This window comes from Gorilla gorilla, chromosome 18, assembly GCF_029281585.2.
Source record: "Gorilla gorilla gorilla isolate KB3781 chromosome 18, NHGRI_mGorGor1-v2.1_pri, whole genome shotgun sequence".
Taxonomy (NCBI): Eukaryota; Metazoa; Chordata; class Mammalia; order Primates; family Hominidae; genus Gorilla; species Gorilla gorilla.
Window position 1 is genome coordinate 76,922,618 of NC_073242.2, and position 16,335 is coordinate 76,938,952.

The 16,335-nt window shown below is 46.4% G+C and overlaps 2 long non-coding RNA genes across 2 annotated transcripts in view; one reads left to right on the plus strand and one right to left on the minus strand.

Moving 5' to 3' along the window:
- Window positions 1–629: 629 nt before the first annotated feature.
- The window catches only part of LOC109023605 (uncharacterized), a 36,801-nt gene continuing 21,095 nt past the window's right edge, over window positions 630–16,335 (minus strand). The window contains exon 2 of the long non-coding RNA XR_002003026.3: window positions 630–1,252. This is a non-coding gene — a long non-coding RNA (uncharacterized lncRNA). The remainder of the gene's footprint in view (window positions 1,253–16,335) is intronic.
- Window positions 9,928–16,335, plus strand: part of LOC115931081 (uncharacterized) — a 48,715-nt gene continuing 42,307 nt past the window's right edge. The window contains exons 1-2 of the long non-coding RNA XR_004067648.2: window positions 9,928–11,275; window positions 14,744–14,897. This is a non-coding gene — a long non-coding RNA (uncharacterized lncRNA). The remainder of the gene's footprint in view (window positions 11,276–14,743; window positions 14,898–16,335) is intronic.

The following is a 16,335-nucleotide window of genomic DNA, read 5'->3' on the forward strand; positions in this document are numbered from 1 at the left end:
GACAGAGACTCAAAGACATCTGTGGAAGGGAGGCACACAGGGGGTTAGGGAGCCACAGGAATGAGGAGATGAGATCTTTTTCTCGAAAACAAGCCTTAGGGTTGCTTTAAAGCCCCCTTTTCCCTTTTATTCAGACTGCTAATAGCTACCTCCCTCCCAATTGTCCCACCCCATTGAGTCTTTATTATCACCTCTCTCTTGCAGAAATTCCACAGGAGCCCCAGGGTCCTTAAGTGATTCCCCATTTCCCTGCTCCCTGCTGCAGAGACACAATAACAAAGCATCAGGTTGAGAGCCTCCAGAAAGAGAGACCCTCCTACCTCTGAGCCTCAAATCTCCACCAGGCAAAGAAAACAACAACAGGCTTTTGTGCCACAGGTTCTAAGACCCACCCTGAACACCATCCTTGAGCCAGCAAAGTAAGGGTATCATACATAGAAAAGAGCTGCTTTTCCTCATAGGGTAAAGATGTTAGAAGCTCAATCATTGCCAATGGCAGATGTTTACTGAGTGTCAGAAAGAGGTGGGCATTTTTTGGGCATTGTAGTAGTGGAGTAGTACCCCCACTGAGTCCAAGCCCAGGGAGGGCACCGTGTCTGAGAGGCTGAAGAAAAGACCCAGAGACAGTGAGCAAGACATAAGTTTTATTGGGGAACTTAAACATACAGGGAGTCCAGGAGTGGCTGGATGAATGGGGTAACCACCATGGTTTGTAAAAAGCACCCAGTTAATATAGCAATCTTTGCTTAGCAACCTCTTCCTGGCGACCTCTACCTGGCCACCTCCACCTAGCTCAAAACAAAGGGCCTTGGTTCCCGGCACATGCTGTTCCAAGAAATGGGCCAGGGGTTCACCTATGCTCCATAGATAAGGAGTAAACCTCTGGGTTGGCAGCTCCCAGATTCCTTAGTTCAGAGCTCAGAACCAACATTCTTGGACTACAGGATCATTCTCAGGTATACCTGAGTTATTGTCAGGCACACCTGTCATATGGTAGTTTGCACATAAGGAAAAAAAACCCATGGAGATGGACTTTGGGTAGCTTACAATCTAAAAGGAGAGAAGGACAGAAGAGCATGCCTGTTACTGTGCCTACAGGACTGTGGAACTGCTCTGATGACACCTGCTTCCCCTCCTTGGCCCATGTGACTTCCTTTCACCCAATGACACATGAAAAGCCTGATACGTTGTGTGCTTTGCTGGGCTTTCTCCTTTCCTTCCGGCAATGTCCAGGGGCTCTGTTCACTGGGCCCTGGAAGAGAACAACAAAGAGGACAGTGTCAATGGCGATGCAGGCACAAAGCCCCCAGCTCATCTGTGGTTCCCATATCGTGTAAGCAAGAGATAAACCTCTGTAGTTTTAAGCCCCAAGATTTTAGTGATGTTTGCTACCACAGCATACACTAGCCCCCGATTGATAAATTTCGGATCAGTTCTGAGTTGCTGCAGAGATTAACCTTAAATTGATCTTAGCTGACCAATGTTAACTTATCTTCATTTTAGAGTATCTGAAAAATACTTAGAAAATCAATATAAAAACATAGAATTTGGGGGAATGAAAGGACCTTCGAAATTTGTCCAACCTAGGCATTCTACTATTGACATTCTGCTGTATTTTCTTGTTCACATACGTCTCCACCTGTCGTCCCTCTGTCCTTCCATTAATCTACCTTGGATTGTGCATTTCAAATATGTTCCCACTGTAGCATTTAAAAATGATTATAATTCATATTACTGATTTTGGCCTGGGTTAGACAGTTGTTACTTACTGTTGATTTCATTAGTTGTAAAGCTCAAATGAGATGAGTATTTGAAAAGTTAAAAACAGCTCTCAAATATGATTATCTGATGAGTGTTTATTGAGAATGTTAGTGACTGGCACAGTCTTTTGTAAGAGCTTGAGTCTGGACACAAAGATCAGTCACTGTCCTTGGAGTGGACGTATATGGGCACTTCACTTTAGTGGCAAAGTTTAGGTTTCATTCTACCGATAACAGTAATTTTAATATAGCTGTCAAGATCACCAGTGACAATCATTATAACAGACATATTCACAGACACAAGGGTTCATGGACCTCAGCACAGTTGCTTGTGCCTGTGGGAAAATCACTTGAGCTCAGGAGTCGGAGGCTGCAGGGAGCTATGATCACGCCACTGCACTCCAGCCGGGGCGACAGAGTGAGACCCTGTTCCCCTGCACCGCCGCCCCGCCGCCAAAAAAAAAAAACCACAAAATTCTTTAATTTGCCTCTTAGTTCTCTCCAGACCTCCAAGGCATTTAATCATAAGTCGTAGAGTAGATACATACTTTCTAGAACAGCTGTACTCACACACACAATCTCCCATTAGCATGAATACAGCTAACATGATGTGCAACAGAGACGGAAAAATGTAGTTTTGAAAAAGATGACATGGGATGGAGTGAGCTCTCCCCTGCTCTGGGTCCTCAAATGCCTTTTGTGCTTTTAGAACCAGTTTTGGGGAAGTGAGGAGAAAAACTCTCTCTGCCAGGGCTGAAGAGCACAGGCAGCCTCAGAACCAAGGGGCAGAAGAGATGTCATGCTGGTCGGTAGTATCCATGGCAACTCGAGTGTCTGGTGGAGTTAATCACCCTGTTTTTCAGATCTCTGCTGCTCTCCTTTGATAGGGGAAAAGGGCCGGGCTTGGCTCCTTTTTCATTTTTATGAATGCCCCAGTTGATGCATCGTGTCAGAGGCACCAGACCCTTCTGACTCAATGGGACGAGTCAGGCCTGAATGGGACCGGGCATCTGTGAGGGCTTTGGGCAGCCTGTGGGGTTTCCCACGAGACACAGAGCAGTGTTTGCTGCAGACAGCCTCCTCCTAACAGAAAGAAAACTATCTCCTCTTGCTACACCTCAAATCAAGTTTGCCTTGGTGTTGCCGCATCTCCTCACCCCATCTTCCTTTCTTGGCATCTAAGTTGATGGCCATGAAATGCTCTGAGAGGTTTAGGCTCTGGGGTTGGACGATCTATATTGAAATTCCAGCTTGGCTGCTCAAAACTTATTTATTCTTCTTGTGCTCAGTTTCTTCACCTCTGAAAATATATTTTTTTCATTAAACACTTTTTTTTGGAGAGGTAGGGTCTTGCTATGTTGCCCAGGCTGGTCTCAAACTCCTGGCCTCAAGTGATCCTCCCTCCTGGACCTCCCCAAATGCTAGGATTATAGCTGTGAACCACCATGCCCTGCCCAGTTTCCTCATCTCTAAAAATCACAGGAGTGCCAACCGGTTAAGACAAGCTGTGTTTAGAACGGCACCTGGGGTGTGTTTTAATGGTGCTGCACGTGCTGCTGCTAAGGGGCTCACTGAGGGCTGAGGCATGCCTGTGGCGGGGGGTGGCGAGGACAGGGCTATGATCAATGCTGAGTGGTAGGTGAGGTTGACATAGGAAGATGAACCGATGATTCCGTGACTGGAAATAGCTCAAGCTTATCAATTCCTCCCTAATTCTGCCCCAGCCTGCAAACCCCGCTCATTTTCCAGGCTTCCCCATCTCAGCAAATGACATAAATTGGGCTTCTGCTGTGATTATAGTTCTAGGCACTTGGATCAGTTAACGGAACAGTCAAAACTTCCTTACCTCCATGAAGCTAGAAGGGGAAGACAAGAAGAAAAACATAGCAAACAAGTAACGTACATAGGATTGTCAATGTTCTCCAGGCAAGGGCCACCAGGAGCACAGGTGCCACTGCATGCTGCAATGACTGCAATGAGGGAGGCAGCCTCAGGTCCCCTGGTATGTGATCTCCTTCACTGCAACAGCGAGACCCTGTCCTCTCCACCCCCCCCCACCCCCCCCACCCCAAAAAAACAGCCCAGCTGTGTATGTGTTCCTGGTGGGTTTTGGCTAGAGGGCATGGACAATATGTTAGGAGATAAGGGTTCTAGAAAAAGCAAAGCAAGATACAAAAAAGGGGGGGATTAGGAGTACCGTGGGGAGCAATTTTGAGTAAAAAGTAGGTGGTCATCGTAAGTCTCCCTGGGAAGGTAAAATCTGAGCAAAGATATAAAGGTGATGAGGGAAGAAGAGAGAGCATTCCTTCTAGAGGCTCAGCCAGGGTGGAGCTGAATGGAGTCTTCCTACCTGGTGTAGTAAAGGCAAACGTCCACACTCAGGGTTTGCAGTGAGAGAAAGAGGGGCATTCATTTGCAGGATGCCAAGCAAGGATAATCAGGCAGCTCACACTTAAGACCTGACCTCCCTGATGGCTTGCATGCAAGGGTTTTTTCAGGCAGGGAAAAATTTCAGGAAAGCAGAAGTTACAGGTAAAATCATAAATCAGCACATGGGGGTTACACATTGGTGTGGCCTAAAAAGGTGGGATATCTGAAGTCATGGGGCTAAAAGGTCATAGGTGGGTTCAGACTCTGATTTGTGATTGGTTAAGGAAGGGAAGTTTTTTCTAAAATCTTGGGGTCGGCAGAAAGGAATGGTAAGATCTGACCCGTGGGCGTGACTTCCTCCAGGCCCCTCAGGAAGAAATTGAGAACAAAGATCAGGTGGTCAGAGCTTTGTCTTGGTTTCCCCTGGTCTGAGGTCTGTGTGCCAGTGGATCCATTTGGTGGGGATCTATCTGCATTTCTCCTCACTTCTCAGGTGGCTCCTTTACTCCTCAAGGCTAGCTGGGTGCCTGGACTCTCCCGTGAAGGAACTAAATATTTTTCCTTTATTTTCATACTTGGGCAGTGAGGGTGGGGGTGAGGGGTGCAGCAGGCCCTAAGAGGGGTCCCTGTTCCATCTCAGCCCTAAGTGGGAAGCCTGCCATTCCAGGAACAGCCAGGTCACTGTGGCTGGGGTCATCTCATTTAGCGGGGTGGTGAGTGGGGTTGCCTGAAATGAGCAGGGAGGTAATGGCCGGGTCACTCAGGGCCTTGTGAAAACTTCGGCTTTTATGCAGAGGTAAACAGGGAGCCATTGAAGGGTGCTGAGCAGAGGCGCGGTGTGATCCGATGGACGTTTTAACAGGATTGCTTTGCCTACAGAGTTGAGATAAACTGTGGCTGGCCAAAGGACCAGCCGGGAGGTTACTGCATGGAACCTCCTGTCTCTCTTCATTTCCTCCCCCTCACAGCTGCCCAGGGCCCTCGGAATGAAAACCAACCCCCTTCACGCGGTGGGTGAGGTCCCGCCTGACCTGGCCCCATCTAAGCCCACGCTCTTCTTTGTCCTCCTTTCTCTCCTGTCCCCAAGGCACGTTGTTGGTGCAGCCACATTGAATTTGTTTTGTAAACACATGGAGATGGCACATCCTCCCGGAACTCCCAAATCCAATATTATCCCTGGGACATGCTGCCATCCTTCCGAAAACACCGTGGCCACCTTTCCATTGTGTGGTATATGGTCACTTATTCTCTTCACTTCCCCAACCCCAGCACACAAACGCACACACACACACAACCCCAGCACACACACCTCCAAGACACACACACAACCCCAACACACACACACCTCCAACGTACACACACAACCCCAACACACACACCTCCAACACACACACACACACCTCCAACGCACATACACAAACACAACACACAGCCCCAACACACACCTCCAACACGCACACACACAACCCCAACACACGCACCTCCAACGCACACACACCTCCAACCCGCATAAACAACTCCAACACACACACACCTCCAACGCACACACACAATCCCAACACACACACCTCCAACGCACATACACAACCCCAACACACACAACCCCAACACACGCACACCTCCAATGTGCACACGCACAACCCCAACACACACACCTCCAACACACACACACACCTCCAATGTGCACACACACAACCCCGACACACACACCTCCAACGCACACACACAACCCCAACACACACACACCTCCAACGCACACACACACAACTCCAATGCACACACCTCCAACACACACACCTCCAACGCACACACACAACCCCAACACACGCACCTCCAATGCACACATGCACAACCCCAACACACACACACAACCCCAATGCATGCACCTCCAACGCACACAATCCCAACACACACACCTCCAACGCACACACACCACCCCAACACACACACCCCTCCAATGCACACACACACAACCCCAATACACATGCACCCCCAACACACACACACAGAATCCCAGCACACACACACACTCAGCACACACACACCACCTTAACATACACATGCCTCCAGTGCACACACATGCACAGCACCAACACATACACACAACTCCAACACACACACACCTCCAGCACACACATACATCCAGCACACACACAACCCCAACACACGCAATCTCAACACACACACACCCCAAAACACATACAACCTCAACACAAACCCAACACACACACCACACACATACCCAACACACACACACACAACCATAACACACATACACATCCCAACACACACCACATACACCACACAGAATCCCAACATACACACAAACAAGCCCAGCACAATCTCAACACACACATACCCAGCACACACACACAACACACATGCACACCCCCAACAGAATTCCAACACACACACACACCCAGCACACACATACCCAGCACACACACATCCAACACACACACACAACCCCAACATACACACACACAGAATTTCAACACAGAAACACACACACACCCCTGACTGTAACTCTCTACAGTCTGCCTTGTTGAGTGTTGTAACTTAGTGCCAAGCACTATGCCTGGGGTATAATAGATGCTCACTAATTATTTTTAACTAATGAATGCATACAAGGCACCAGGCCAGCACTTTACACACTATTTCTAAATTTCACAAAAAACTTGGGAGACTTGTACATGATCCTTATGCTACAAAGGATGAGATGGATGCTGAGAGGCCTTGTCTGCAGTCAGTCATCAACCTCTGTGAGCTTCAGGCTCTTCCTTGGAGAGTCAGGATAAGGATGTCGACCTTCAAAGTGGGGCTGGAGGAAGCACCAGACGTGCTGGGCACATGGTTGTTTCTTCCCTGCCCTCCCTTCATGCACCTCACTGGCCCCAGCCCAAGGAGGGCAACACAGAACCCTGGGACCCAGAATCAGCTGGGGACAAGCCCCTGTTCTGAGAGGAGGCTGGCTCAGGAGCAGTCAGGGTGGCAGGTGTTAAAGATGCTGGGAGGAGCAGTGAGAGGCCCTGACCCCTGCAGGATGGGTCAAGATGCCCACCAGGGTGGTGGAGGATACAATCACATTCATGGGGAGCACGAGGTATGCCTGAGTCTGGAGCACAGCTTCCCAGCCCCAGGCCCACTTGGAGGTCCCTAGGGCCCAGTGGGCACTAGTGCACCTCTGGACCCATGAGCTCCTGTGTGTGTTGGGGTTGTGTGTGTGTGTGTGCGTGTTCAGAGGCCCCAGTGGGCTGGTGAGGCCGCTGCAGAATCCAGTCCAGCTGGTCTTTTATCTTGCCTGTTCTCCATTATGTGACCTCCTGACATACTGCCTCTGCGGGCAGGGCTCCCCAAACACTAGGTGGACATTCTGCCTGTAGCTTTCCCCATGCTCGTCGCTCACCTTGGCAAATCCCTTCCCCACAGTGCTCCAGTCTACCAATAACAATCCACCCTACATGTGAAGAAACTTTGATATTTAAAACCCTACTCCTCCTTTAAGGCTGGGACCTCTTTCTCATTTCCCCTTCTCCACCCAGGGGAGCTCATTGCTCCTCTCTCTGCATGCTCATCGCCTCTTTTTTGTGCTGTTTCACACTTCATTTGTGCTGCTCACTCAGCAGGTAAAGTCAATGAGTAAGGCAGCCTTGGTGTAAGGCAATAAGGAATGAAAGGGACTAGGGCAAACCGGAGAGCACACGCCCCACCCCAAAGCAGCAGCCAGTTATCTTGTCAGTTCCTACTGACCTTTGCCATTAAGAATCTGGCCTCAATGCTGCCACATTTGATATATTTAGAAGAAACCGGAAACATGGCTTTGAATGTGAAATATTAGTCCTATCTTTTCAGTATTGGCAACAAATCCAATTCAGAAAAAAATATAGGGACCAAGCAAACTTGGTCTGTGACCCACTTTTTATTTTTATCTTACCTAGATGGTAGGCTTTTTGAGAGTGAGTCAAACAGGTAGGGCAGAAGTTGCAAATGGTGACTTATTCCTCTTTGGAAAGGTTCTACTACCCAGAATTACCAGATGAGCCATGTGTCTCTCAAGAGACCAGGGTCCTACTATTACCAGGTGGGTTTCCAGAAGGGGTCCATATGGGGCTTGAGGAAGCTAGTGCCTGGAGTGCTGAAATGCCCCAGGAATCTTCCAGTCATAACCTGTGACTGCACAGAGCAGTGCCTAATTAATGTCTATGGAATGAATGCACATTTTATGAGACAGCTCACTTATTCTGCAGCTGCAGGGAGATGGGCCATTTTGGCACTCTGATAGGGAGTCCTGGAGAACTGAGTCAAAATTTTAGTTTCTCCATTTGGGGGATGTGAACTTGGGCAAGTTATTTAGCGTCTCTAATCCTGTTCCATCACTTGAAAAATGGGGATAGTAAATAGATATCTTTCATTTTGTTGTGAGATGAGCAATAATATAGTTAAAGACTTAGCACATAGTAGTCAATAACAGCTATTAACATGGGGATCGTGTGAGGATATACCCCTAGCCACAGAGGTTGGGTCCTGGATAGGCATGAGACACAGGTAGGGCCACTCAGAGACATGGCCATCCTTTGCTAAGATTTTTGCTGGAAATATTAGTAAAGCAAACCTCACTCTCCTGGGGAGGCTAAACTGGTAAGATGTAGGTAAGATGTAAGATGTAGGTAATAAAATCGTTATATATACACACATATATATATGTCCAGCTATACATATATATATATGTCCAGCTATATATATATATATATATGTCAGCTATATATATATATAGCTGGACAATGCGAGCTCAACAGAGTGAGATGGGGTCTCCCTTTGTTGCCCAGACTGGAGTACAGTGGTGCGATCATAGCTCACTGCAACCTGGAATGCCTGGGCTCAAGGCATTCTCCCATCTGCACCTCCTGAGTAGCTGGCACTACAGACACACATCACCCATGACTGGCTAATTTATTTTTGTAAAGACAGGGTCTGGCCATCTTGCCCAGGCTGGTCTCAAACTCATGGCTCAAGCCATCCTTCCACCTTGGCCTCCCAAAGTGCTAGGATTATAGGCATGAACCTCCGCAGCTGGCTGGAAATATTTTTTTGACATTTGGATCCTGCTGTGCCCGAAGCTGAACTACCCCCAAGTGTCTCTATCATGGGAATAGTATGTCTTCTTTCATGCTTAGATCAATTTCAGGTGGGTTTCTGTCATCTGTACCCAAGAGTCTTGACCACTATAAACCTCTCTAAAGGGAAACAGGGGACCAGTGAAGTACAATGAGTTGTTTCTAAATGCCTATACATGGTGGGGATTTGGAGGAGTGATTTCTGTGTCAGCCAGAGGTCTGCATCTGCACAGCTGATAATTTATGGATGGAATACAGTGGCTTTCAAAAGAGTCCTATTTATCTCATGTGGAGGGTTAACTGTATGATAGTACCGCCTTCCTGGTCACAACAGGGAAGCAGAGGCAGGGGAAACAGTGTGTTTGTGGAAGCTTGAAGTGAAATTGTTTTTTACAAATTCCTGATTCCAAGACCTTAGGAAGCAGGAGCGTCTCTGTTTTACAAGATTGATATCAAAACCAGAAACAACAAAGGAGCTATGACAATTTGGCAATAAGGTTTGGCAGCCACCTGCTGCCCTTGGCATCTCAGATCACTCTGAAGGACTTGACTCAAGGTAGATGGGTGTCCTTGTCTGTCCTTAGTTGCTCTGATTCCTGATCAGCATGCAGAGTTTCACAAGCCATGACTCAAAGTCAGCAACGAGGGCACAGCAGCCATAACCCTAGCGTCTAGCACCTGGTACAAACCGATGGCATCTCCCAGGCATTTCTGAACAATTTTCACGTGCCTCTACTCTCAGGCCGTCTCCACACCACCCTGTGTTCTGCCAAAGGGAGCTAAAATGAGCCCTGTTTTACCAAACCACTCAAGCACGGCTGACACAGTGTGTTGCTGCAGAAGGATTGGGGTGGGTGGGAGTAGGGACAGTGCAGAGAGAAAGAAAGGAGTGCATGCTACATCTCTCCCTCTCCAAGAGGACTTGGAAGAAAGCCCATGCATGTTTCAGGTTTGTTTTGACACTTCCATGACAGGAGTCATAGGGCTGTAGCTGTAGAAAGCCCAAGAAACACATTTTTGTTATCCCATCAAAATCTTCCCGGGGAGCTACATTGTTGGGGCAAGTTATGTGTCATCATTGGCATCAAAAGAGAAAAAGAAATGAATGATCTGGCTCAGGTGCCAAGGCTCTCGTCCTGAGAAGGGAAATGACATTTATTGAGCCCCTGCAATAGCAACAACAAATTATTATTATTGGGCACTTTGCACGTGCCAGGCACTGGGATAAAACACAGGCATGGACTCAGCAATCCCGATGACTGTCCTCGGATACAGGCTGTGCTAATTATCCCCCTTTTAAAGACCAGGCAATGGAGGCGCAGAGGGGCCAGGTGATGTGCCCGAGGCTGCATGGCAGTAAGTGGCGAAGGTGGGATTTGAACTGGTTTGCCTCTCCCAGAGTCCAAATCCTTCCTTGCAACACAGAGCTGCTCTGACTGTAAGGAGTGTGGGGTCTCTCCTTAGAGTCCCAGATACTCAGGATCTCATTTAATCTTTGCAACAACCCTGAGGTGTAGGGGTTTTTAGATCTGCTTTACAGATGAAGAAACTGAGGTCCAGGGAGGCTTAGTGATGCCCAAAGCCACACCTCCAGAAGCAGCAGGATCTGCAGGCACAGCTGGGTGTCCTGGCCCTGGGTCAAGCGACTTTCCTACTGACTTCCACCCACAAGGGCTGCATGATGGTTAATACTGAGTATCAACTTGATCAGATTGAAGGATGCAAAGTATTGTTTCTGGGTGTGTCTTCGAGGGTGTTGCCAAAGGAGATTAATATTTGAGTCAGTGGGCTAGGGAAGGCAGACCCACCCTTAATCTGGTGGGCACAATCTAATCAGCTGCCAACGAATATAAACAGGCAGAAAAATGTGAAAAGGCGAGACTGGCTTAGCCTCCAGCCCATATCTTTCTCCCGTGCTGGATGCTACCTGCCCTCGAACATCAGACTCCAAGTTCTTCAGTTTTGGGACTCTGACTGGCTCTCCTTGCTCTTCAAGCCTGCAGATGGTCTATTGTGGGACCTTGTGATCATGTAAGTTAATACTTGATAAACTCCCGTATATATATGGATATGTATATGGATATATATATGGATATATACATATATGTGTATATATATGGATATATACGTATATGTGTATATATATGGATATATACGTATATGTGTATATATATGGATATATACATATATGGATACATATGGATATATACGATTATATATGTGTATATATATGGATATATATACGATTATATATGTGTATATATATGGATATATATACGATTATATATGTGTATATATATGGATATATCCATATATATGTATATATATGGATATATCCTATTAGTTCTGTCCCTCTAGGGAACCCTGACTAACACAGGCAGCCAAAAGGACCAGCCGAATTTATATATAGACAATCAGGAAGTCTGTATTTTTTCTTTTTCTGTCTGATTTTGATCCTTTTCTTAGTGCAGAAAGGTATAGCAGGCTCTTTTGGAGTCATGGTGTGCTGAGAAGGGCACTCTCTCAGTTGGGGGCTTTGCTTTCAAGCAATGGTAGCACATTTGAGCTAAACTGAGTAAGAGGGATTCATTGGAAGGATATGGGCTTTATTATTTTTTTCATTTAACAACCATTTACTGAGCACCTAATATGTGCCAGACACAATTCCAGGTGCTGAGATACTTCAGAGAACAAAACACAGATCCTTGTGCATGTAGAACTTGGTTTCTTGTTCAGCAAGGGGGAGGGGAAGGGGAAGTGTGGGTGGACAGACAGTAAACAATAAAGAAAAGGCAAGTACAGCAGGTCCTCAGATAATGTAGTTTCATTATAACATTGATAAGAAAAAGAAATCAATTCCAGGCCAGGGCCCCTGTCTTTGTGGAGTCTTCCACATTCTTTCCACTTCTGCATGGGTTTTCTCTGGGCACTCTGTTTCCTACCACATTCATAAGCTGTGCACATGGGATTCACTGGCATGTCTATATGGCCCCAGTCGAAATGAGTGTGTGTGGGGGTGAGTGTGCCCTGCGATGGGATGGTGTCCTGTCCACAGTGGGTGCCTGCCTTGTGCCCTGAGCTGCTGGGATGAGCTCTGGCCACCTGCAACTCTGAACTGGAATCAGTGAGTTGGGAAATGAATAAATGAATGAATGAATGAATGCAAATTATTGTAAAATAAAAATTGTGTAAGGTCAATGATAATCCCACAAATACATGACACTAAATGACGTGGCATGAATGTGTTCCATGAGCCTGCCATATTTGTGATTATTTGTGAACTTTGTGGTGGCTGGAGGTGCTCCTGAGACATTTGCTTTGGAAACGTTTATTCCCTGGTTTAACCCACTATGACTATGACCACTGGGACTCACTGATTCACCAAAAATTGGGTAAATGGAATGAATAGGATCTAGTATTTGGTAGTACAAAAGGGCAACTATAGTTAATAATTAATTAACTATAGTTAATAATAATTTATTGTATATTTAAAAATAACTAAAAGAGTGGGCTTGGGATATTCCTAACACCAAGAAATGGTAAATATCTGAGGTAGTGGATACTCCAGTTACTCAGATCTGATCAGTAGGCATTGCATGCCTGCATCAAAACATCATGTGTCCCATAAATATGTACAACTCATATGCAGCCATAATCCAAAAATTAAAAATTGGGTAAATAATGATCGTATTTGTTTTTCTTAATCATTCTTAAATGGATGTATAGATCACATTTATTTCAATGTTTAATATCAGAAGTGTTTTGGGTCCTTATTTAGGAGACTGGTGATGTTTTTGTGACCAGAAATATGCTGTAGGAACATCACTCTTGTTTATATCAATTAGCCTATGGTAAAAATGGTTTCATTATATGTCATTTTGCCTAAAAGTTGCAGTTTCCAAGAACCTATGGATAGTGTTAAGTGGGGAATTACTGTAAGCTATGGGATATGTGAGAAAAACAAAAGCTGAGCAAAGGCAAAGGTATTAGGAGTGCCCAAGTGGTTGGACAGCCATTCAGGGAAGGGGAGACCTGAGTTGGTGAGGGGTTAGCCATGGGGTCTCTGGGTGAAGAGCTGTCAGCCAGAGCTCCCCGAAGGCAGACACATGCTGGTGTGTTCTAGAAGCAGTAAGAAGGCCAATGTGCTGGTGCAGATTGAACTGGGAGAGTGGCAACAGACCAGGTCAGAGAGGCAGAAAGGGGCCTGATATCACATGGGCCCCTGAGGGCTGTGGCAGGCACTTTCAGTCTTACTCTGAATCAAATGAGGCGCCTGCAGGGTCTGAATGGAGGACTGACATGCTCTCATTTTCTTTTTTGAGACCCAGTCTCACTCTGTCACCCAGGCTGGAGTGCAGTGGCGCGATCTTGGCTTGCTGGAGTGCAGTGGCGCAATCTCAGCTCACTGCAGCTTCTGCCTCCCAGGCTCAAGTTATTCTCCTGCCTCAGCCTCCTGAGTAGCTGGCATTACAGGTGCACACCACCACACCTGCCTAATTTTTGTATTTTTAGTAGAGACGGGGTTTCACCATATTGCCCATGCTGGTCCCCAACTCCTGACCTCAAGTGATCCGCCTGCCCTGGCCTCCCAAATTGCTGGGATTACAGGTGTGAGCCACCATGTCCAGCAGGCATGCTCTGATTTTTGTTTTGGAAGACACACTCTGGTTTCTGGGGGGAGCAGACAGTAGGAAGTGATGGAAGAACCAGGAGGTAAATCCTGCAGGAGGTGATGGTGGCTGGGATGTGAGAGAAGTTGGGTCCTGAATCAATTTTGAAGGGAGAGTCCACAGAATTTCCTGGCAGGTTGCATGTAGAACGTGAAAGCCCGAGTCAGGTGATTCCAAGGTTTCTGTCCGAGTAACTGCAAGAACAGAGTTGCCATCTGCTGATGGGGATGGCTGTGGCTAGAACAAGTTTGCAAGAGAGACCAGGGGTTAGATTAGGAGTTCGGGTGCCTGCTAAATATTTAAGTGGAGATGTCAAACAGGTCTTTGGATATATGAGTCAAGGTGGAGACCGAAGCCTGGGTGGGAGCTATATTAGTTCACAGAATCAAAGGTAATTAGGAGGAAATAAATAATCCTACTGATTTTGGAAAGGACAGGAACCACAGCAATTTCTCAGTAGGAAGAACATCAGGGATCTTCCCCAAAGGAAAATCAGAATGTTCTGAGCAAAATAAGGGGGAAATGAGACAGGGCACAAGAAATAACCAGAGGCGTCCACTGCAGGGTCCTGTCCCGGGCGCTTCTGACACTTCTTTCCAGGTCTTCCTGCTGTTGCCAAAATGAGGGTAAGTGATGTTCCTGACAGCCTGCGTTCCCATCTGCCTAGAAAAATCTCTATGGCTAGGTGAAGAGTGATGGCACGTTTAACCTATCTTATTAAACACTGCTTATCTACTAAAGGCAGTCAGCAGCATGTTTAATCAAAGTCAGGGCAGATGTAGTTTGCAACATCCAAAAGTCATTTTTCATCCTGTTCTCTCTCCCTTAGAGAAGAACAACCTCCTGCTCTTGCCCTGAATCCTGAGGAAGGTGATGCACTCACAACAAGGGCATCCCAGTCCTGGGGAAGGGCAGGAAGGACCCACCCTCATCAGTCCCTGACAACTCCCACCCTTGTCCTTGGTCACCTTGGAAATGAAAAGGTAGGTGGGGAAACTAGAATAGAAGTCCAAGAAAGTCTGTAGTGATCTCATTTCTACACAGATGGGGAGGGGGGTCATTTACACCAAAGAAGAATCAAATCACTGCTTTTCCCATCTTGGCACTTCCCAGTACAGATCATCCTGTGTTGAATGGACAGGTTTCATTTTTCTTGGGTTTTTAAGAGATGATAGCTTTTTACTCTGGAAAAAAAGTTGTCCATGAGTCTGTGATCGTGTGTCTTCCATTTGTGCCCAGAAATGTCTGAGGAAATAAACTGTATCCTGCTGTTATGGGCTGCCCCCCCAAATTCATCTGTTGAAGTCCTAACCCCAGGTATCTCAGAATGTGACTGTATTTAAAGATAGGGTCTTTAAAGAGGTAGTTAAGTTAAAATAAAGTCATTAGAGTGGCTCCTGATCCAACACGACTGGTACCTCACAAGAGAAGGAAATTTGGACACAGACACGTATGAGACAGGACTATGTGAAGACCCAGGGAGAAGGTGGCTATCTACAGAGCCAAGGACAGAGGTGTCAGAAGCCAACACTGTCCACACCTTGATCTCTGGCTTCCAGCCTCCAGCACTGTGAAAAAATAAATCTCTGTTGTTAAGCCACTCAGTCTGTGGTAGTTTATTATGGCAGCCCCTGACTTGAGTGAAAGATTCTTTTAACCAAACTCTAAAGTTTAACTATTTTATTTTGCCTTTCCTTATCAGAGATGAAAAGGAAGGGCAAAGATTTCAAATGGAGTCGTGAAATGAAGGGCACCCTTCATATCCGATTGTATTGGAAAGGAGAGGAAGGAAGGGCAACGAATTATTAGCAAACACTTGTGACTTAATGTTTAGAAAGTGTTTTCAAGATAATTTTGTCTTAATAGGCTAACTGCAGAAAATATTTATAGATATTCCCCGAGTGGGCAAGCCTGTGGGACATCTTTGGCAGTATTTAGACACCTCTGCAGCTTCACAGCAATGCTTCATTTTCTTCTGACAGTTGCCTCATCCACTTTTCTTTAGGAAATGTTTGCCAAGGGAAAAAAATTCTTCCTCCTGAAACTAAATGATTTAGTGTTCAGGAAGCCAGCCAATTAAATGTGGCTCCAAGAATATGTTTAACCTTGAAAATGTTTTCATTTCAAACAGAAATGCAGCCCTAGGGCAAGAGCGTAACTTAATGCCCCTGGGAATGCTGTGCTGGTCTATATACCTTGCTCATTCATTCATTCAATGAATATTTATTGAGTTCTTACCATGTATTATACCAGGCACTGTGTCAGGTGAGCAGTATTCAATGCCAGCTGACATGAAGTCTACTGGGAAAAGATAGACCACTGAACAGACAATTAGAATCTGCTGTGATAGGTGCTGTGCTAGAGACAGACACAGGGGCTGGAAAATTAGGGTCCTTGGAGGAAGTGGCATCTCAGCTGACT